The 24,657-nt window shown below is 40.6% G+C and overlaps 1 protein-coding gene across 7 annotated transcripts in view; it reads left to right on the forward strand.

The window, feature by feature from the left end:
- The window catches only part of pmfbp1 (polyamine modulated factor 1 binding protein 1), an 829,187-nt gene that overhangs the window by 268,569 nt on the left and 535,961 nt on the right, over positions 1-24,657 (forward strand). The gene's annotated exons all lie outside the window — the stretch shown is intronic.

A 24,657-nucleotide genomic window follows, 5' to 3' on the forward strand; every position in this document is an offset into this window, starting at 1 on the left:
AGTTATTGTGGCGATGTGGCTGCAGGATGTCAAAGATTCCGGCCTGAATATTGAGAGGAGTTTGATATTCAAGAAGAATAGGAAACAAGTTAAAGATGGAGAAGTACCACTGTTTTAGGAAATCAGGATGTAGAATTATCATTTACCATTGACCAGAAGCTCTATTGGACTTGCCATTTAAAACTGTGGTTACAAGTACAGGTCAGAGGCTAAGAAACCCACAATGAGTATCTCACCTTTTAACTCCCCAAAGCCTGTCCACCATTTACAATGCATAAGTCAGTGTGGAATACTCTAGAAGCTGGTACCATCTGGGACAAAGCAGCTGACTTGAGCTCATATCCACAAACAGTCACTCCATCACCAACACTGAGTAGCAACGGTGTGTACTTTTTACAAGATGCACTGCAGATATTCACCAATGCTCCTTACACAGCTCTTTTCAAATCCATGAGCAGTACCATGTGGAAGGACCAGGGCAGCAGACACATGGGAACACCATCACCTGCATGTTCCCCTCCAAGCCAATCATAGAATCATAAAATCCCTACAAGCTGAAAACGGGCCCTTTGGCCCAACATAGCTATACCAGCCCTCCGAAGAGTAACCTACCCAGACTCATTGCCTGACCATATTATCCTATATTTATCCCTGACTAATGCACCTAGCCTACACATCCCTGAACACAATGGAACAATTTAGCATGGCCAATTCACCTAACCTGCACATCTTTGGATTGTGAGAGGAAACTGGAGCATCCAGAGGAAACCCACACAGACCCAGAAAGAATGTGCAAACTCCACCCAAGGCTGGAATCAAACCCGAATTCCTGTCGTTGTGAGGCAGCAGTGCTAACCACTGAGCCACCGTGCTGCCCTAAATCATAATCCTGTACGAGATGGATTGCAGTGGTTCAGTAAATCAGCTCACCCACATGTTCACAATGGCAACTTGGCATATGCAATAAATGTTGGCCCAGTCAATGACACCCAGAACCAATGAATGGATAATAATATTAAAAACTGGTCTGGTGGAGATAAGGAATATTATGGGCAATTACTCACTGATCATAGTGACCTACATACCCCTAGCAGTAAGTACAATGTAGGACACAATATACAAGAAAACTAGTGGGTGCTTGTAACAAAGGTATGTCAATAATCTTTGGTGACTTTAATCTACCTTTGGAATATTGTTTGTAATTCTGGTCTCCCTCATATAGGAAGGATGTTGTAAAATGTGAAAGGGTTCAGGAAGGATTTACAAGGATGTTGCCAGGATTGGAGGGTTTGAACTACAGGGAAAGGCTGTATAGGGTGGGGCTGTTTTCCCTGGAGCATCAGAGGCTTATAGAGGTTTATAAAAACATGAGGGGCATGGATAAGCTGGATAGACAAGATCTTTTCCCTGGGGTGGGTGAGTCCAGAACTAGACAGCATAGGTTTAGGGTGAGAGGGGAAAGATTTAAAGGGGACCTAAGGTGGATGCATAGGGTGGAGTCTGTATGGAATGAGCTGGTAGAGGAAGTGGTGGAGGTTGGTTCAATTATAGCATTTTAAAAGCAACTGGATGTGGTATATGAATAGAAAGGGCTTAGAGGTTTATGGGCCAAGCGCTGGCAAATCGGACTAGATTAATTTAGGATATCTGGTCGGCATGGACAAGTTGGACCGAAAGATCTATATCCATGTTGTACATCTCTATGACTCTCTAAATTGAAAAATATCAAATTGGAAGTTGTTGCCTGCGTGAGGAGTTCATAGAATGCTTTTGGCGTAGTTTCTTACAGCAGCACATTCTGGAACCAAGCAGAAGCTAGTTTTATTAAACTCAATATTGTGCGCTGAGACAGGGTTACTCAATGTTTTTGGAGTAAAGGCACTCCTGGGTAGCAGCGACCACAACATCTTTAACTGTTGCATCCAATTTGAAGGAGAGAGTGTGGGTCTAGGACTAGTGTTTGCAATTTAAGTCAGGGCAACTAATTTCAAAGCGTAACACCCTTTATCTGAATGCATTCAGTCCCCATCAAAAGATGGATGAGTTGACTGCGCAAATAAATGAATATGGCTTGATAGCTATTATTGAGACATGATTGCAAGATGACAAAGACGAGAAACTCAATATATCAAGTTATTCAATGTTCTGAAAAATTATACAAAAAGGAAAAGAAAATAGGATAACATTGTGAGTAGAGGAAGGTATTAGTGCTTGCTGGTGAGTAGTGATATATGTGCAATAGTAAATGATGTGGCATCAGTTTGAATAGAAATAAGGAAAAGTAAGGAAATGTGTCACCAAACATTTGCTTCACTGAAGGACATATATATTTGGAAATAATGAGGATAGGTAAGAATGGCAGTACAATTGTCATTGGTGATTTTAATCGACATATCAAATAGGCAAGGGTAACATGCAAGACAAATTTGTACAGTACATCAGGATTGCTTCATAGTAAGGTATGTTGTAAAAGCTACCCAGGTAAAGGCTATTTTAAATCTAGTATTGTGTAATGAAGTAGGATTAATAAGAGGTCTCATAGTTCATAGCGTCATCGAGACGTGCAGCATGGAAACAGACCCTTCGGTCCAACCTGTCCAGATATCCCAACCCAATCTAGTCCCACCTGCCAGCACCTGGCCCATATCCCTTTAAACCCTTCCTATTCATATACCCATCCAAATGCCTCTTAAATGTTGCAATTGTACCAGCCTCCAGCACTTCCTCTGGCAGCTCATTCCATCCACATACCACCCTCTGTGTGAAAAAGTTGCCACTTAGGTCTCTTTTATATCTTTCCCCTCTCACCCTAAACCTATGCCCTCTAGTTCTGGACTCCCTGACCACAGGGAAAAGACTTTGTCTATTTACCCTATCCATGCCCCTCATAATTTTGTAAACCTCTATAAGGTCACCCCTCAGTCTCCAACGGTCCAGGGAAAACAGCCCCAGCCTGGTAAGCTTCTCCCTATAGCTCAAATCCTCCAACCCTGTCAACATCCTTGTAAATCTTTTCTGAACCCTTTCAAGTTTCACAATATCTTTCCGATAGGGAGGAGACCATAATTGCACACAGTATTCCAACAGTGGCCTAACCAATGTCCTGTACAGCTGCAACATGACGTCCCAACTCCTGTACTCAATACTCTGACCAATAAAAGAAAGCATACCAAATGCTTTCTTTACTATACTATCTATCCTGTGACTCCACTTTCAAAGAGTTATGAACCTGCACTCTAAGGTCTCCTTGTTCAGCAACACTCTGTAGAGCTTTACCATTAAGTGTATAAGTCCTGCTAAGATTTACTTTCCCAAAATGCAGCACCTCACATTTATCTGAGTTAAACTCCATCTGCCACTTATAGAGTCAAAGAGATGTACAGCTTAGAAACAGACCCTTCGGTCCAACCTGTCCATGCCGATCAGATATCCCAACCCAATCTAGTCCCAACTGCCAGCACTCGGCCCATATCTGTCCAAACCCTTTCTATTCGTATACCCATCCAAATGCCTCTTAAATGTTGCAATTGTACCTGTCACCACCACTTCCTCTGGCAGCTCATTCCATACACGTACCACTCTCTTTGTGAAAACGTTGCCCCGTATGTCTCTTTTATATCTTTCCCCTCTCACCCTAAACCAATGCCTTCTAGTTCTGGACTCCCCGACCCCAGGGAAAAGACTTTGCCTATTTACCCTATCCATGCCCCTCATAATTTTGTAAACCTCTGTAAGGTCACCCCTCAGCCTTTGACGCTCCAGGGAAAAGAGCCCCAGCCTGTTAAGCCTCTTCCTATAGCTCAAATCCTCCAACCCTGGCAACATCCTTGTAAATCTTTTCTGATAGGAAGGAGATCAGAATTCACTGTCCACTACTCCTCCAATTTTGTTGTCATCTGCAAACTTACTAACTGTACCTCTTATGCTCGCATTCAAATCATTTATGTAAATGACAAAAAGTAGAGGACCCAGCACCGATCCTTGTGGCACTCCACTAGTCACAGGCCTCCAATCTGAAAAACAACCCTCTGTCTTCTACCTTTGAGCTACTTCTGTATCCAAATGGCTAGTTCTCCCTGTATTCCATGAGACCTAGCCTTGCTAACCAGTCTCCCATGGGGAACCTTGTCGAATGCCTTACTGAAGTCTATATAAATCACATCTACCGGTCTGCCCTCATCAACCATCTTTGTTACTTCTTCAAAAAACTCAATCAAGTTTGTGAGACATGATTTTCCACGCACAAAGCCATGTTGACTATCCCTAAGTAGTCCTTGCCTTTGCAAATACATGTACATCCTGTCCCTCAGGATTCCCCCCAACAACTTGCCCACCACTGAGGTCAGGCTCACCGGTTCTATAGTTCCCTGGCTTGTCTTTACCGCCCTTCTTAAACAGTGGCACCTCCAGTCTTCTCAGCAGGGATTCCATCTGCTCCTTCGACTTCGTTGTTTTTCAACTATCCTTAATCAGTCCTTGCCTTTCCAAATACATGGAGGAGAAATACATGTACATCCTGTCCCTCAGGATTCCCTCCAAAACTTGCCCACCACCGACGTTTGGCTCACTGGTCTATAGTTCCCTGGTTTGTCCTTACTACCCTTCTTAAAGAGTGGCACCACGTTAGCCAACCTCCAGTCTTCCGGCACCTCACCTGTGACTATCGATGATGGAAATGTCTCAGCAAGAGGCCCAGCAATCACTTCTCTAGCTTCCCACAGAGTTCTTGGGTACACCTGATCAGGTCCTGGGGATTTATCCATCTTGATGTGTTTTCAAGACATCCAGCACTTCCTCCTCTGTAATATCGACATTTTGCAAGGTGTCACCATTTATTTTGCTACTTTCTATATCTTCCATATCCTTTTCCACAGTAAATACTGATCAAAATACTTGTTTAGTATCTCCCCCATTTTCTGCGGCTCCACACAAAGGCTGCCTTGCTGATCTTTGAGCGGCCCTATTCTCTGGAATCGACGTTTCGGGCATGAGCCCTTCTTCAGGAATGAGGAAGGGCTCATGCCCGAAACATCGATTCTCCTGCTCCTTGGATGCTGCCTGACCTGCTGCGCTTTTCCAGCAACACGTTTTCAGCTCTGATCTCCAGCATCTGCAGTCCTCACTTTCTCCTGGCCCTATTCTCTCCCTAGTTATCCTTTTGTCCTTAATGTATTTGTAGAATTGAGGATCTTTTAGTGTGTAGTGATCACAACATGGTAGAATTCAAATTTAGTATGAAGGAAAGTAACTCATGTCTTAAATCAGTGTCCTCAATATAAAAACGTAAAATTGACATAGTCCATCCAGGCTGCAGGGCTGTTCTCTCATTAGAGAGAGATGACTGGTGGCAGTTTAACCTGATGATTATCATGCCTCAGGCAAGGGGAGAGATTGAGAAAGAGAATCTTTCATCGTAACTTCAGCTGGTGTGAGAATTTAACTCATACTGTTGGCATTATTTTACATTGCAAACCAGCTGTCCAGCCACTGAATTAACTGTCCCCTCGCCTCAACATAATTTAAGGGCAATTACAGAGTTTTGTAGAAAGAGTTGTCTAATACTGGCTGAGGTAACAGACTAAAGGTAAGTTCAGTTGCTTTCAAGATTTGGCCTCAGTGTGATTCCAGACCTCCGGTATTATGGTTGATTCTTAACTACCCTTTGAAATTCCTTTTAAGCATCTCAGTTTACCGAGATCAAATACCAATCCTGCCAGTGATGCAAGCATCCATAAAAGAATAAAATTTTAAAAATCAACAAAAAGGAAAAGGCGGCTTGATAGGCAGCTACAAAAAAGGCAACATTTCCTGCTTACCATTTTGGGATTTAGGTCGACCAGAAACAGGTGCTGCACAGTGGAATTTCAAGGCTGCAATGGTATTTTAGTTTCTTTATTGTTTATTTAGCATGACAAACCCCACTCTTCATTACCTTCAAAATACTAGCACCGAAGAAGATTTGTCCCTTCCAAATCTCTCAATTAATAGATTATTTTCACACATATATGTATTTGCTAGCTATCTTATTCTTTGTGTTTTACCTTATATTCTGTGTTTTGGAACAGCTTTTCTTGTGTTTGACATTAACTGTCTGCCATACATAGAGAAAAATCGTCTATTGTATTGAGCAGCCATTATCGGGATCTACCTACTATTAACTAGTTTCACATCGATAGAATATTGTGTAGTCTCAATTGTAGTTTTACAATTCTCCGCCATTTATGATTTTCTTTTATGGGATTCATCATTGTAATCCTTTGCACCTGAGTGCTATTTGAAGGACATCTGCTTGTTCATTTTCAAAGTTTTAGTTTTCCAAAACTAAAAAAAAGTCATTGTTAATATCATCAGGACAGCCCTTTCTGGTCATAACTTATCCATTAATAAAAATATTTATGTTCTTTTATATTTTGGATTCCACAATTAAAATGTTTAAGTCTTGGACCCTAATTTTTTGAGCATATTAGTTATTGCCATGGATCAAAAACACAACTTTCCTTCTACAAATTCTAAATGTAAGGGCTTTTGCAACTAATAGATTTTTATGTTTGATTTCCACCTTTGCCTTATGCATTAGAAAATAATGTACTTGAGCATTAGATAATGTGTCTCTAAGTAATGTACAGCTCTAACATGTGGCCTGTGCTGTATATCATCTACCCTTTCCCATGATCTAGTTCTCTAATATGCTTTATATTAGCATCGTAAACCATACATTAATCCTTTCTTTAGTGTTTCTCCTTACCTCACTAAATAGCACTGAAAGTAGTACTGTCATAAATGTATGTGCACCCTACAAACTAAAATATGAATTCAATTCTCAAAGGCTCATCAGTGAGAAACCCTATTCGCTTGCATTTTGCACAGCAGGATATGAGAGATATGATGCTAATAAGACCGTACTATGTGTGTGAACAGGGCTCATGGGATTATGACGAAGGTTTCTGTAAATTCTTAAAAGAAAGAAGCTTCCAGAAAAATTATATGGCTAGCTTTGAAAAGATTGCCAACTAAAATGTCCTTTTAGGTATGACATCTTATTACGTATGAATAACAAATCAGGAATGTTTCTCAAAAACAGTGCACGTGAAAAAAAAACAACACGGAAGGAAAAAACACAAAATTAATGTATTTCGCGAACTTGGGTCAATTTTCTGACATTGCACAGCAATTTTCTTTAACAAAGGTTTCTCCATCCTCAAACTGCATTTTACGTTCTTTCACTTCATTGCATCTTCAGCTGACCTTTAGTGAAGTATTGCGGATTTACAGGCAGTGTGATGTTTTTAATCACTTAGTTAAGGCTATTGGTCGTTTCAGCAATTTGGGATTTAAAATGGAAAATAATCACCACCTTGAAGTCACCAATTCAAAAGGTAGAGATTAATCCTTGAAAAGATGAGTGGAGGATTTAGCTGGACTGGAATATATAAAACCTTTGAAGATATTTATTGGTTTTATATATTTCTACAAAAGTATAAAGTATCAGTTGGTTCAATCTGCCTGCTGATTATTTTCTTCTGTGTACCATTCAAAAATGTGATTGTATAAACCTGATTTCTTATTACACCAACACACTTCCCCCGACCTCAGTTAATCTTATTATGAAAACATAAAATGTGTAAGGTTTACAAAAATTGATTCAAAATAAATCTGTTCATCATTCTCTCTTGTATTATAACTAAATATATAAAATTTAGAATGCTGTCATTGTTTATTTATGAGTGGCTTGATATGTTTAAATGGTATACAAATTATTGATGACTTTTGTTTTTTTCTTAAAATTTACAGAGATGTGGTGTCTGCTGATGTAATCTGAACACCAGAGAGCAATGATTAACAATACATAAGTTGCAGGGGAAGAGTGTACATATGTCTGAAGCCGTTTGGTTTCAGCATTATTGTCGTGGTTTATCTGAGTGGTGCATAATGTTTGAATTCACAAGGCAGCTATGTAGGACTAATTATTTCCACTGCATTTATTACATGCAGTAGAAGAATTTTCCATGTTTACATCGTTTCTGTTTGTCCTACGGGCTCTGCCCATCACCCAGTGATAGGAACACAAACCTTCTATTTACTTAAATGGAAAACTTTCAGCCGCCATCCTGTATTCCGATATCTTGTCCCACCACTTAATTACTGGAAGTGAGTTTGGCAGCCGTAGTACAGGTCTGCCATCTACATACTTTTAATAGCTGCAGAGCAGTATGGCTCAGTGACCCGTGGTGAAGTGAGTACCTTCAGATCATTTCCATGGTGAATTGTTTCCTGATTTGTGAAAGCAGAGTTGAGTGGGGGGGTGGGGGTATAGCAGAGAAAGGCATTTTTTATTACAGGCAAGCAGAGGTGATTTCCAGTAAACAAAAATAGATGAATTCTGTATGTGATATCACACTAGCGCCCTCCTTCTAGATGCTAATATCAGAGAAAAAAAATCCAGTTTAATAAGGTATATTAATAATAAAATACTTTACAATGTATGGAATATTATTTTGTCAGGTATTTGTTTGGAAGGAATATAAATATTTTCTTGGGCATTAGCAATCTAAAAGCATTACTTAATCAAAATTTACAATGGTGATTTTCAAAAGAATTCTCTCCCTAATATCCTTTCGAGTTGATTTTTTTTAAAGTTGGAGACAACCTTATAATTAACCGATCTGGCAATTAACTGATGTGGTGCAAAAATGCTGTTCACTATAGAAAGCAATCCTGCAGTGAAGAAATGAGTAGACAAAGATGTCCTTTCACAGTCTGGTGTCTCTGAATGCATTTCATGGAGGGTGAGCACGAACATTTATTAGATATGTAGAGCAGCATGTGGGCTGCTCTTTGTTGATTTGAAGTATTGTTAATTTGAAGTTAGCTGTACCAGTGAAAGAGATGACCCCTGTTCAGATTCACAGTATATCAATGAATGAGGACATTTCTTTTAATATCCTTCATTTGTAAAGTGCAATTTTCAGATCTTGCTAGAGTAAATGTTAGCATGTATCCATGTTTATATTTATCAGACAGATTATATCAAGAATTTCTTTTCTAAATTAAGCTGAAGCTACTCAATAGCTTTCTGTGATACAGGAATCTTAGTTCCACATGCAAGATAAATTGAATGACTAGGGGGGAAATGAATTTGTAAAAAAAATTACAGTCACTTTCAAAGGCAAAAGTTGACTTACATTTATATTGTTGATCACATGAAATGTGAAGCATAATAACCCTTACAAATTGAAAAATATCGAAAATCAAATATAGGTAAGATTTTAGAAGGAGTTAAAGATAAAAGTCTTTAAAAATGAATGAGATAGCTATTTAATGAGCTGATATGATACACAATTGGTTTAATTTTGTGAACTTGTCCAAGTCACCAAAATCTTGACCAAAAATTGGGTCAGTGATCTGAAGATGGCAAATGGAGTTTAATTTTGATAAATGTAAGACATTACATTTTGGTTAAACAAACAGATACTTATAAGTAGGGCATTGGGCAGTGTTGTAAAACAGAGACCTCGGGATTCAGGTACATAATTCTTTGAAGTTTACATCATATAAAGTGGAGTCGTTGGTAGACAGTATAGTGAAGAAGGTGTTTGTTATGCTTGCCTTTATTAGTCAGTGCATTGAGTATAGGAGTTGGGAGGTGATGTTGTGGCTGTACAGGACATTGATTAGGCCTCTTCTGGAACACTGTGAGCAGTTCTGGTCTCCCTGCTAGCAGAAGGACGTTGTGAAACTTGAAAGGATTCAGAAAGGATTTACTGGATGTTGCCAGAGTTGGAGGGTTTGAGATATAAGGAGAGGCTGAATAGACTGGCGCTGTTTTCCCTAGAACATCAGAGGCTGAGAGGTGACCTTATAGAGGTTTATAAATCATGAAGGGTATGGATAGGGTGAATAACCAAGGTCCTATCCGTGGGGTGTGGAAGTCCAAAACTAGAGGGCATAGATTTCAGGTGAGAGGGAGAAAGATTTAAAAGGGTACCTAAAAAGCAAGTTCTTCACGCAGAGGGTGGTGCATGTGTGGAATGAGCTGCCAGAGGAAGTGGTGGAGGCTGGTACAATTGCAACATTTAAAAGGCATGTGGATGTGTATATGAATAGGAAGGGTTTAGAGGGATATGTGCCAAATGCTGGCAAATGGGACTAGATTTATTTAGGGTATCTGGTCGGCAGGGATGAGTTGGACAGGAGGGTCTGTTTCTGTGCTGCACATCTCGATGACTGTATATAGATAAGGTGCTTAGGAAGGTGCTTAACATGCTCGTCTTCATCACTCAAAGCTTTGAGTATACGAGTTGGAGCATTACATTGAGGTTGTACTGAACGTTGGTGGCGCCTCTTTTAGAGTACTGTGTCCAGTACGGTTTTCCTATTATAGGAAGGATATTATTAAGCTGGAGAGGGTTCAGAAGAGATTTGCCAGCATGTTGCAGGGAATGTAGGGTTTGAGTTATAAGGAGAGGCTAGATAATTGGGACTTTTTTCACTGGCACATAGGAGGTTGAGAGGTGACCTTACAGAGGTTTACAAAATCATGACTAGTATAGATAACATGAATGGCAGTTACCTTTTCCCTAGGGTGGGGAATTTCAAGACATTGGGGGAATATTTTTAAGGTGAGAGGAGAGAGATTTAAAAAAGGACATGAGGAACAAATTGTTTACACAGTGGGTGGTTTGCGTGTGGAATGAAGTGGTGGATGTGGGCACAGTTACAATGTTTTAAAGCCATTTAGATAAGTACATGAAAAGAAAATGTTTGGAGGGATATGGGCCAAATGCAGGCAGGTGGACTAGTTTCATTTGGAATTATGGTTGGCATTGACTGTTGAACCAAAGAGTCTGGTTCTGTGCTGTATGACGCTATGACTATGACTCTCTAAATAAGACTTAATGTGGATAAATAAGAAATATCTCACATCAAAAAAGTGAGTTTTTGAAGTATTTAATATTCAAGTAGAGAACAGCCCAGACAGAGGCTTTGAGTGAATTTGCTTTCTTCTGGCCTAGGTTGAAGAATAGTTCGTCATAAAGGAAGAGGTTTAAAATAAGGCCTTATTAAAGATTATTAAAGAAAAATGTCAAATTAGTGTAATGGAAGTATACACTGCACAAGTATGTCATTTTGTCATTTGTGTCAATGGCCCACCCTTTGAAAGAACTATCCAGTTCGTCCCATTCTTCTGTTATTTCTCCATAGTCCTGAAAAGGTTTCCTTTTCAAATCTATGTCCAACTATTTTTTGAAAATTACATTTTCTGTCACAAAACTCTCCTCCCAAATTCCTTAACTACCATTGCCTTTAAAATTTTGTTGTAAAGGATGGCCAGTTTTTCCAACGCTATGTTGCATACATGTACTTAACAAAAAACAAGGGCTGTGCAACATATGCTGCTTTCTGCACACATGCAGATTAGCTGTAACATTGTCATGACACTTCTGTCCTCAAAAACTGCCATCCAATCTCCATTTGCCCTCAAGTCTTGAGCTCATTCTCGATTGTCAAAATTTTGCCCATCTTTTCTTCAACATTATGTTCAAGTTATGTTTGAACGTGATATTGATTAGTAGAGAGGACATCAAACAATGTGGAAATTCGTTGGTGGAAAGAGGGTGGTGTCAATTGGGAAGAGGTAGGCAGGAGGTTAGAATGGATAGAAGGGGATGAAGGTTCAATTCAGGAACTGGTTTGATTGAGGGGAAGAGGGGACTGATCTGTGGGAGTGTGTGTATGGCATCCATAGGGGTGTGCTGTCAATTCTGGGAGAGGTTGGTGACTTTGGTGTTGGTGGGAAATAAGTATTGTATGTATGACAAGTAAAGGAGGCATCAGAGAATGATTGAGGAATTGAGTGTCTAGTGATGATTGCAAGTTCTGGAACTTGATTATGGAATTTCGGGTGGAAATGTTTTTTGGTGGGAACCTAATTGTGGATGCTCTTCAAACAGGCATTTACCTCTTGAATCCACTGGAATCTGTGAGGTGCTACATTTCTCAACTTTTCAAAACATACCAGATAACAGTTATTGTCAAAAAAGCAAAATGACAATGAGACTGACAGTCTCATTATCATATGTTCAAATTCCAGACCACCCCTTTGGAATCAATAGGCTACTCACCTACCAGTTTGTGCTGAAAATGTGCAGGTAGAAGGCAGCTTTGGGTTGGGATTTTTTTGTTTCTCAGACTTTAAACACGCCCCTACCCCTCCTTTTTAAGTTAAAATACCCTTCTAAGGATCCTTATTTATTTTTAAAAGTATAATTTCCATCTGTTTCCTTCTGAAATCACGAAAATCCCCTGTTAACCACATTTCAAAGTTTTGTGTCATCTTTAAATTCTAAAATGATGCCCGTGTACAAAAGATCAAGATACCATTGATTTTAATATTCATTCCTGGGTAAACAATTGTAGAAATTAATCTCATGACCATTACCTACTTTCCATCTTAGACGATTCTATACTTGTGCTCCCACTGCTTCGTTAATCCCACAGGCTTCAACTTTGTCAATTGTTATTAAATGCTATATCAAGTGAATTTAGCAAGTCCAAATACACAGCATCAATTATGCTACCTTATTATTTCATCAAGCAACTCAAGTCTTCTCTGAAGAATTTATCTTTAGTATATCCATATAGACATAATTAGACACCCAAAATGAACAGACATGTGGAACATGCAGGACAAATCCAACACAGCCAGTTACCACCCCATCAGTCTACTCTCGATCATCAATAAAGTGCTGAAAGTGTCATCAGCAGTGCTATCAAGCAGCACCTGCTCAGCAATCACCTGCTCAGTGACACCCAATTTGGCTTCTGCCTGGACCACTTAGTTCCTGACCTCATTACAGCTTTGATTCAAATATGCACAAAAGAACTGAATTCCAGAGGTGAGGCCAGAGTGAGGTGATACTAAAAGTTTCTTTCAATCCATAAGAAACAAATGAGAGGCATAAGTAGAAATTGGGCTGCTTCAAATTGATGCACGAAGGCTAGTGCTGGGAGATAAGGAAATAGCTGAAGAACTTAATAAATACTCTATGTCAGTTGAGTATGATAGCCATTACAAAAGAGAAAGTGCTAGAAAAGCTAAAATGTCTAAAAATTGATAAATCTCTTGGCCCCAATGGGCTACATCCCAGGGTTCTGAGGGAGGTGGCTGAGGAAATAGCAGAGGCGTTGGTTGTGATCTTTCAAAAATCACTGGAGTCCCAGATGATTGGAAAATCGCTGTTGTAACCCCCTTGTTCAAGAAGTGATCAAGACAAAAAATGCAAAATTATAGGCCGATTAGCCTCACCTCGTTTGTAGGTAAAATTCTAGAATCCATCATTAAGGATGAGATTTCTAAATTCTTGAAATTGCAGGGTTGGATTAGAACAAGTCAGCATGGATTTAGTAAGGGGAGGTCATGCCTAACAAACCTGTTAGAATTCTTTGAAGAGGTAACAAGTAAGATAGACCAGGGAAAGCCAGTGGATGTTATCTATCTTGACTTCCAAAGGCCTTTGATAAAGTGCCTCACTGGTGGCTGCTGAGTAAGGTGAAGGCCCATGGTGTTCGAGGTGAGCTACTGGCATGGATTGAGGATTGGCTGTCTGACAGAAGGCAGAGAGTTGGGATGAAAGGTTCTTTTTCAGAATGGCAGCTGCTGACAAGTGGTGTCCAGCAGGGTTCAGTATTGGGGCTGCAGCTGTTCAGTTTATATATTAATGATCTGGATGAAGGAACTGGGGGCATTCTGGTGAAGTTCACTGATGATACAAAGTTAGGCAGACAGGCAGTTAGTACTGAGGAGGTGGTGAGGCTGCAAAAAGATTTAGACAGTTTAGGAGCGTGGTTCAGGAAGTGGCTGATGAAATTCAATGTGAGCAAATGTGAGGTCTTGCACTTTGGAAAAAAAGAATGCAGGCATGGAGTATTTCCTAAACTGTGAGAAAACTCACAAAACAAAAATTACAAAGGGATCTGGGAGTGCTAGTTAGGATTCTCTAAAGGTTGACTTGCAGGTTAATTCCGTGATTAAAAAAGCGAATATAATGTTGTCATTTATCTCAAGAGGGTTGAAATATAAAAGCTGCAATGTGCTTATGAGACTTTATAAAGGTCTAGTTAGGCCCCATTTAGAATACTGTGTCCAGTTTTGGGCCCCAACCTCAGGACGGACATACTGGCACTGGAGCCTCTCCAGCGGAGGTTCACACAGATGATCCCTGAAATGGTAGGCCTAGCATGCAATGAATGGCTGAGGATCCTGGGATTGTATTCATTAGAATTTAGAATGTTGAGGAGAGATCGAATAGAAACTTACAAGATAATGCATGGCTTAGAAAGGGTGGACATTGGGAATTTGTTTCCATTGGGTGGGGAGACTAGGACCCATGAGCACAGCCTTAGAATTAGTGAGGGTCAATTTAGAACAGAAATGAGGAGACATTTCTTCATCCAGAAAGTGGTGGGCCTGTGGAATTCATTGCCACAGAGCACAAATGCCTTTAGGCAGAGATTGAGAAATTCTTGATCTTGCAAGGAATTAAGAACTATAGGGAGAGTGCATGTAAGTGGTGTTGAAATGCCCATGATTAAATGACTGAGTGGACCCGATGGGCTGAATGGTATTACTTCCACTTCTATGTCTTATGGTCTTATGGACAGCCCTTGACAGCAAGGCTACATTTGACTGAGTGTGGCATCAAGGATCACTGGTAAAACTGGAATCAATGGGAATCCAGGGACAAACTCTCTGGTGCTTAGAAACATCTCTGACACATAGGAAGATGGTAGTGGTTGTTGGGGTCAGTCATCTCAGCTCCAGGACTTCTCTGCAGGAGTTTCTCAGGGTAGTGTCCTCCACCCAACCATCTTCCACTGCTTCATCAATGACCTTCCCTTCATCATAAGGTCAGAAGTGGAGATGTTCATTGATGATTACACATAGTTCAGCACCATTCTTCAAATACTGAAGCAGTCCAAGTCCAAATGCAACAAGACCTGGGCTCACAAGTGGCAAGTAACATTCAAGTCACACAAATGCCAAGCTATGACCATCACCAATGGAGACAATCTAACTACCATTCCTTGACATTCAATGGTGTTACCATCACTGAATTCCCCACTGTCAACACCTTGGTAGTTATTATTGACCAGAATCTCAACTGGACTCACCACATAAACACAGTGGCTACAAGAGCAGGTCAGAGGCTAGGAATACTTCTGCGAGTAACACATCTCCTGACTCCCAAAACCTGTCCACCATCTACAAGGTACAAGTCAGGAGTGACATAGAATACTCCCCACTTGCCTGGATGAGTGCATCCTGACAACACTCAAGAAGCTTGACACCATCCAGGACAAAACAGCCTGCTTGATTGGCAGTATATCCACAAGCATCCACTCTGTCCACCACTGATACTCAGTAGCAGCAGTGTGTACAGTCTACAAGATGCATTGCAGAAATTCACCAAAAGTCCTCAGACAGCACCTTCCAAACCCACAATCACTTCCATCTAGAGGATAAGGGGAGCAGATATATGGGAATACCACCACCTTCAAGTTCGCCTCCAAGCCACTCACCATCCTGATTTAGAAATATGTCACTGTTCCTTCACTGTTGCTGGGTCATACTCTTGGAATTCCCTCCCTAATGGCATATGGGACATCCTGCAGCAGGGGGATGCAGCAATTCAAGAAGGCAGCTCACCACCACCTTCTCAAGGGCAACTAGGGATGGGCAATTAATGCAGCCAGCCAGTGACACCCACATTCCAGAAAATGAATAAATAAAAAAATGAAATTTAAGGTAGAATAGAATATTCTAGAATATAAGATTAGAAGCATGGAGTGATGCACCTTGCACTAAATTAGAGATGGCATAACTGAAATGGTACAGTCAATTTGGAAAGTTACTGGAATGGAAAAAGAAACTTGATGAGGCTTCACTTATTCAACTCTGTATTTATCAGTAAATAAAACTGTTAAAAATAAATGTAGGATCCTTGGAAAGGTATTTTAACCTAAAAGAAGGGGTTTTGTCATGGGAGAGTTTAAATTCTGAAAGTTAAAATGGTTAACACACATTGTCCTCCATGATAATTAATTTTATGCTGGATAGTGATCAGTAATTGTAAAGACATGTTGCAGCCTGTTTCAAAAACTTTACCTTGGATACTGTTAGACAGTCACATCTATGATTGATACCGTTGCTGGCAAAATGCTGAACTTGAAATCTGAGGATTTCAGTTCACATACCAAATATGAGCCCTTGCTGAACCATCTTACAGACTGCTTGATATTGGCAGAATGTCATATCTTGTGGGAAAGTTTGTTCCACTATGTTGAGTCTAACACTATGTTGAGACAGGCCGCCTACTTGCGGAACATTTCAGAGAACACCTCTGGGACACCCGGACCAACCAACCCAACCACCCCGTGGCTCAACACTTCAACTCCCCCTCCCACTCCACCAAGGACATGCAGGTCCTTGGACTCCTCCATCGCCAGGCCATAGCAACACAACGGCTGGAGGAAGAGCGCCTCATCTTCCACCTAGAAACCCTCCAACCACAAGGGATGAACTCAGACTTCTCCAGTTTCCTCATTTCCCCTCCCCGCACCTTGTCTCAGTCCCAATCCTCGAACTCAGCACCACCTTCCTAACCTGCAATCTTCTTCCTGACCTCTCCACCCCCACCCCCACTCCGGCCTATCGCCCTCACCTTAACCTCCTTCCACCTATCGCATTTCCAACGCTCCTCCCCCAAGTCCCTCCTCCCTACCTTTTATCTTAGCCTGCTTGGCACACTTTCCTCATTCCTGAAGAAGGGCTCATGCCCGAAACGTCGATTCTCCTGCTCCTTGGATGTTGCCTGACCTGCTGCGCTTTTCCAGCAACACATTTTCAGCTCTGATTTCCAGCATCTGCAGTCCTCACTTTCTTATAAAACTATATCATGCACATGTCTTGAAAAATAACATAAAACTCTGGAAGTATTTTGATCAAGTATTGTTGGTGTGAAATGATAACCCTGTTTTCCTCTTTGCAGGTACTGCTTGACCTGTTAAATACTTTCAGAATTATGTTTTATTTCAGATGTGCAGCTTACGTAGTATTTTGTTTTTATATGCATGATTCCTGTCCATACAATGGTGGAACATTTGGGAAATTGTATTTAGAGAACTCTGTGAATAGCCCTGTATTAAAGTAGAATAATCAAACAATGGAGGATTTAAAGTGGTGTATGCACAATGGGAATAAAGACAGTTACCACTTTGAAAGGCTAGCAATCTCATATGATAACTTATTTGATTACTGGAGCATTGAGAACCAATTTTAACGTTGTAAATGAAAGTGTTTGTAATCACAATAAGTTTGTCAATGAAACAAAAGTGGGTGCATTTAAATTTCCATCTGTTGGAAACCAGGAAGCAAGCAACCAAACTTGCTTTGGAGAATTGGCCACCAGCACCAGGGTACATTCGTACCTGTTAAGGTTGTTGAACTGGTAAGTGTTCTCAGGCTGAATTTTCCAATTGAAGTCAAGAAACTGCAGCCAGTTTTTGTTTTGTTCAAGAATACCACTCCATTTGAAAAAGACTGAGTTGCAGATTTTCATGTTGTTAAACATTTAATTGATATGGAGATTAATTTCCTATCCAAATAAAATTCATCAAGAAAGACTTAAGATACCTACCAACAATCACTAAGATTGTTGGATGTGCATAAAGAGAGAATTTGTGCCGGGACCTGCCATTGTACCACAGATACACAAGATGGAATAAGATGGTATGTTAAGCTGTGAAGCAACATCATGAGGCGACAAAAAATATATAGATAGGTAAAGGAAATGGTCCTTGGCATGGAATGTGGCAAATGGAATATAATGTGGGAAGTTATGAAATAGTCTATATTTGCAGGAAGAATAGAAATTAAGCATGTTATCTAAATGATGAGACAGTGTAGCTTAACTGTGAAGATTTAACTTTTATATCTATTTCTTGTAAATTAATAATTATGAGTATGAACTGACGACAAAATTGACTTGGATTTTGATTGCATGCAAAACAATATTCTGTTTGTGAAATATACAAGATAGATGAAGAGAGATAAAGTAAGTGGGGATTACCGTATTTATGAAGGGTTCTGTGGTAGTTTGAGAACTTGAGAATATTCTAAGAAATTGTATTAGAGTAGAATCGATTAGGTTAGAGTTCAGGAATGTAAAATGAAATGTTTCTGTCTATGACAGACCATCTAACAGTGCAGATAATACAATGATAATAAGAAGATAGCCTAAACGCTAACTTTTTCTTATTTTAAAGGTAAATGTAAGGTGTTCTAGATGCAATTTGATTGGTTATACTACTCAACTTGAAGCAAAACGCACTTGTTTTACACGACAGTTAAAATATAGACAAAATAAAAAAAGAAAATAAATCAATTAGCCTAACTATAACTCTGTCGAAATGCTTAACAAAATTATATATATTAACTATGACTAATTAACTGTTCCAATATAGTGACATCCCATTAACACATCCTTGGCAAAGATATATTCAGCAAAATAGATGTCTGACATGCAATTCTGACAGTAGGAAGAGAACCCCAACTTTTAACTGTGAAAGAGAAAGGAATGAGAGCTTCCATGTCCAGCATCAAGATCCCACCAACTCCCAAAAGCTGAATCTAAAAATCTTGGTTCTGTGGAGCTTGACTTCACCCAATCAGGTTGCTTTAATTGTTCCAACTTCAAAAAAAATAGCAAAGGCCTCACAAACTGCTTGCTTTATTGGCTTTGAGCAAAGTGGAAATAGGAAATAGGAAATAGGAAAGGTGCAGTCACCTTGTTGGGTGTTTATTATAGGCCCCCCAATAGCAGCAGAGATGTGGAGAAACAGATTGGGAAACAGATTTTGGAAAGGTGCAGAAGCCACAGGGTCGTAGTCATGGGCGACTTCAACTTCCCAAATATTGATTGGAAGCTCTTTCGATCAAGTAGATTGGATGGGGCGGTGTTTGTGCAGTGTGTCCAGGAAGCTTTTCTAACGCAGTATGTAGATTGTCCAACCAGAGGGGAGGCCATATTGGATTTGGTACTCGGTAACGAACCGGGACAAGTGGTGGGCTTGTTGGTGGGTGAACATTTTGGTGATGGCGACCACAATTCTGTGACTTTCACCTTGGTTATGGAGAGAGATAGGTGCGCACAACAAGGTAGATTTTACAATTGGGGGAAGGGAAATTACGATGCTGTAAGACAGGATTTGAGGAGCATACGTTGGGAGCATAGGCTGTTAGGGAAGGATGTGGTGGAAATGTGGGACTTTTTCAAGGAGCAGATACGACGTGTCCTTGATATGTATGTACCGATCAGGCAGGAAAGAAATGGTCGTGTGAGGGAGCCTTGGTTGACGAGGGAGGTTGAATGTCTAGTAAAGAGGAAGAAGGAGGCTTACATAAGGTTGAGGAAACAAGGTTCAGACAGAGCAGTGGAGGGATACAGGATAGCCAGAAGGGACCTGAAGAAAGGGATTAGGAGAGCTAAGAGAGGGCATGAAAAATCCCTGGCGGATAGGATCAAGGATAACCCCAATGCATTCTATGCATATGTGAGAAACCTGAGAATGACGAGAACGAGGGTAGGTCCGATCAAGGACAGTGGTGGGAGACTGTGTATTGAGTCGGAAGAGATAGGAGAGGTCTTGAACAAGTACTTCTCTTCAGTATTTACGAACGAGAGGGACCGTATTGTTGAAGAGGAGAGTGTGAAACGGACTGATAAGCTAGAAGACATACCTGTTAGGAAGGAAGATGTGTTGGACATTTTGAACAACTTGAGGATAGACAAGTCCCCCGGGCCTGACGGGATATATCCTAGGATTATGTGGGAAGCAAGAGAGGAAATTGCAGTACCGTTGGCAATGATCTTCTCGTCTTCACTGGCAACTGGGGTGGTACCAGGGGACTGGAGAGTAGCGAATGTTGTGCCCCTGTTCAAAAAAGGGAATAGGGATAACCCCGGGAATTACAGGCCAGTTAGTCTTACTTCTGTGGCAGGCAAAGTAATGGAAAGGGTACTGAGGGATAGGATTTACGAGTATCTGGAAAGACACTGCTTGATTAGGGACAGCCAGCACGGATTTGTGAAGGGTAGGTCTTGCCTTACAAGTCTTATTGAATTCTTCGAGGAGGTGACCAAGCATGTGGATGAGGGTAGAGCAGTGGATGTAGTGTACATGGATTTTAGTAAGGCATTTGATAAGGTTCCCCATGGTAGGCTTATGCGGAAAGTCAGGAGGCATGGGATAGAGGGAAATTTGGCCAATTGGATAGAAAACTGGCTAACCGGTCGAAGTCAGAGAGTGGTGGTAGATGGTAAATATTCAGCATGGAGTCCAGTTACAAGTGGAGTTCCGCAGGGATCAGTTCTGGGTCCTCTGCTGTTTGTAATTTTTATTAATGACTTCGAGGAGGGAGTCGAAGGGTGGGTCAGTAAATTTGCAGATGATACAAAGATAGGTGGAGTTGTGGACAGTGAGGAGGGCTGTTGTCGGCTGCAGAGGGACTTAGATAGGATGCAGAGCTGGGCTGAGGAGTGGCAGATGGAGTTCAACCCTGCCAAGTGTGAGGTTGTCCATTTTGGAAGAACAAATAAGAATGCGGAATACAGGGTTAATGGTAGGGTTCTTGGTCAGGTGGAGGAACAGAGGGATCTTGGGGTCTATGTACATAGATCTTTGAAGGTTGCCACTCAGGTGGATAGAGTTTGTAAGAAGGCCTATGGAGTATTATCGTTCATTAGCAGAGGGATTGAATTCAAGAGTCGTGAAGTGATGTTGCAGCTGTACAGGACTTTGGTTAGGCCACAGTTGGAGTACTGTGTGCAGTTCTGGTCGCCTCACTTTAGGAAAGATGTGGAAGCTTTGGAGAGGGTGCAGAGAAGATTTACCAGGATGTTGCCTGGAATGGAGAGTAGGTCGTACGAGGATAGGTTGAGAGTTCTCGGCCTTTTCTCTTTGGAACGGCGAAGGATGAGGGGTGACTTGATAGAGGTTTATAAGATGATCAGCGGAATAGATAGAGTAGACAGTCAGAAACTTTTTCCCCAGGTACAACAGAGTGTTACAAGGGGACATAAATTTAAGGTGAAGGGTGGAAGGTATAGGGGAGATGTCAGGGGTGGGTTCTTTACCCAGAGAGTGGTGGGGGCATGGAATGCGCTGCCCGAGGGAGTGGTAGAGTCAGATTCATTGGCGACCTTTAAGCGGCATTTGGATAGGTACATGGATGGGTGCTTAATCTAGGATAGAAGTTCGGCACAACATCATGGGCCGAAGGGCCTGTTCTGTGCTGTATTGTTCTATGTTCTATGTTCTATGTTCTACCTCTTTCTCAATCTTTCTTCATAAAAAGAGGGACACGATGCATCTCTTAAAGTTGTAGTATTGTCACAATTGGAACAGGTGCTTAAATGGTAAAATGCACAAAAGCAGATAGTGACCATTATAGTTGGAATTGGTGTTAAAATACAAAGGTGTAAAGATTCAAAATTATGAGAAAAAGGCACGGATCAATGAAATATGTGGATATGGCCCAAATTAACTGGAGAGATTAATTAGCATTAGAGATACATCAACATTGACAAAACCTTCAAATATCAGGTGTATTGAGTACCAAGTTGCCTTTGAGGTAGACAGGGGCTTAGTGGTACGATGTCTGGACTATTAATGCAGAGACTTAGGTGAAGGAAACTGCATCCTTACCTAGTCTGGCCTACGTATGACTCCCTGCCCACAGCAAGTGATTGACTCTTAGCTTCCTTCTGAACAATTAGGGATGAGCAATAAATGCTGTCCTAGCCAGTGATTCCATCATCACATGAATGGAAAAAAAACTTGATCCAATAAGGCAAAATGGAATGTGCCCAAAGAGTAGAATTCAGGAGATAACGGAGAAGATTAAAACTAAACTGAGATGTGCAATAAGTACATCAGGGGCTAATGATACTGAAGAAAATCACGAAAAGTGCATTAAGTACAGTGGGGCTACCAGAAGAGAATTTGGAAGATGTCAAAGGGAATTCAAAACAGATTGATTTCAGCCACATTCCTTCTATTATATTGCACTTTCCCTTTTTTTTATACTTTAACTATTCCATGAGCTTGATTTTAGTCTTCGTGGAAAATGAACAATATGAGCGGTTTACTCCATTTACACTGCCTACAGAATTTCTACAGCATTTTGCGTGGGAATGCACTATAAACAAGAGAGTCAATATGGTGCAGAGACCTCTAGAGGAGAGTTTAGTGACAGCTTTAATAAAAGCAAACACAAATCACTTCAGGGTCACAGTGCAAAAGCAAAATACTACAGATTTTGGAAATCTGAAATAAAAGTATTTCTCGAGAGATCTAGCAGGTTTGACAACATTTGTGGAGGTGAAACAGGTAATGTTTCAAGACTAATGATGCTGTACATCTCTATGACACTATGACTGTTCTTTGGAACATTTCTTTACATAACAGATTTCAAGGCAACCGATTCGATTTGTCTTTTGTTAATGTTACAGGGAAGGATGGGGAGTGCTCTTTAACTGTTAAAACCAAGCCAACCATTACACGTAATATCCACCATAGTCCCCCCTGCACGAAATCACACTGTAATCCTGCCTCATGTTACTGATGACCATCTAATAAGTACACCAAGATCTCCACATTCCCTAACTATCCTTGGCTCAATTTTTTCAGATTTAATTAGTTTGAAGAATTGATGATGAACATTGGAGAGTCCAAGAAGTGTTAGTCTGAACAATTGATACAGGCTAAATCTGAAACAAAGTAAAATAACGAAGCAGAAAGAAATATCAGATTAAATGGTTAAAAGTGACCAAAAATATGCAGTAAAAATAGATAAATCTCCTCAATAATTAAAATTACAAGAAATAAGAATCCACACTTATTCAAAGATAATTTTCAGTGTCAGCGATGTTGTTCACCTTTAATTAAGACTTACTATGAAAGGAGCTTGCTCATTCTCTGTAGATTGGTCAAGAACACTGCAGACTTTAAGAAACTGTAGATCATGTATATCCACAGAGTTCCACTCAGTTGGGTTTTGCCACCAACCCAATTGAGGTTACCGAGTTTTCCATCTAGATAGATTTTAATACTGATACTATTAGTTGGATCAAGTTGGATCTTTGATGTGGTGAACAACCACTTTTAAGTAGATTGCAAATAATATGAGGTCCATCACACAGCCATTCTTGAGCTTAGTCTGTAATTTGAAGACAGTTGTTTCAGATCTCCCACTCAAGATAGTTGTACTTGTATCATGATGAAGTCGTTTGGATTTCGATCAAGTTTCTTGGACGTCCAAATCTTTGAAGTAGGATACACTAAGCCCATGGATCACTGAGCCTCAAGTAATGATGGCTCCTGCTCTACCTGTGAGAGGACACCAACAATGAGCTGGCAGCTTCCATTCTTGGAAGCTACTTCAAGAATGGCTACTTCATTGGTAGGAAAGTACTGGTGACAGTGAAAAACGGCACCTGTTTGGCTGCTATCACCATAAAGTATACAGATGATCTTGCTCTCAGCCTGCCTGTGGTAAGATCCCCCCAGAAGCAGGAGTAAACGAGAGAACCATGCTGACATAATTTTGTCCATGCCATGATATCTGGTCTCTGACTCTGCCATTTTGAAGCTGGGAAAATCCAACCTTATGAAAATGCATATTTAATTTTTTCTCAAAAATCAGATTAGAGTGGCCAATGGAATCCCTCAAGATGAGATGAGAGGATAATAGGGTCATTCAATCAGACTGTCATTTGCAGTGAAACACCATAAGGTCGAATTTTCATCTTTAAGGTGGCTAGTGGAAGTGGAGGGGTTTCCCAGCTTCACGTACCTGCTTCATAAATTATGGCTTTGAAAGTGGATGAGGTGGTGGGTTCTGTTTAAAAAGCCCACCTTAATGCTGTAGGACTTTGCTCAGCTTCAAAAAAGAAAGAGCTTGCAACCCTCACACATCCTCACCTTCCCAAGACACACCCTATGCCCCTAGCCTCCCAGCCCACAATGCCCCTCTTTGCACTCATAGCCTCTTGCAATCCAAGCTGCTTGCATTGCTTAAGTGACTCTGACAAAATGTGGAAAATCCAGGATGGAGCTCAGGAGTTCTGATTGTCACTTTTAAAGGGTTCTGAATTGACCCAACTTGGCAGAAATCTGGCCCTTGAAATCCATAATTCAAGATCCACAAATTGGCTGTACCAAAAAGGTAGCTTTCTTGTAGAAAGTACGTGAAGCATGCAAAGAACAGATTTTTATCAGACCTCTGTTGACCCAGTGGTCCTGGGAACATGGGTGAATGTTGTGGCTATGTGATCAATGTAAATATATGGGTAAATAAGGGAATCACAGTAGTATTGTCAAATACCCCTACCCATTATTAATAAGGTTTCGCAGAAAATGGACATAAATATTATGGACAACAATTTTTCAAAGTGAGATGCACGACATCGAAATAAAAACCATAAGTACTGCAAATGCTGAAAATCAGAAACAAAAACAGAAATTGCTAGAAAAGCTCAGCAGGTCAGGCACCATCTGTGGAGAGAAATCAGAGTATATGTTCTGAGGAAGGGCCAT

Source organism: Chiloscyllium punctatum, chromosome 26 (assembly GCF_047496795.1).
Source record: "Chiloscyllium punctatum isolate Juve2018m chromosome 26, sChiPun1.3, whole genome shotgun sequence".
Lineage (NCBI taxonomy): Eukaryota > Metazoa > Chordata > Chondrichthyes > Orectolobiformes > Hemiscylliidae > Chiloscyllium > Chiloscyllium punctatum.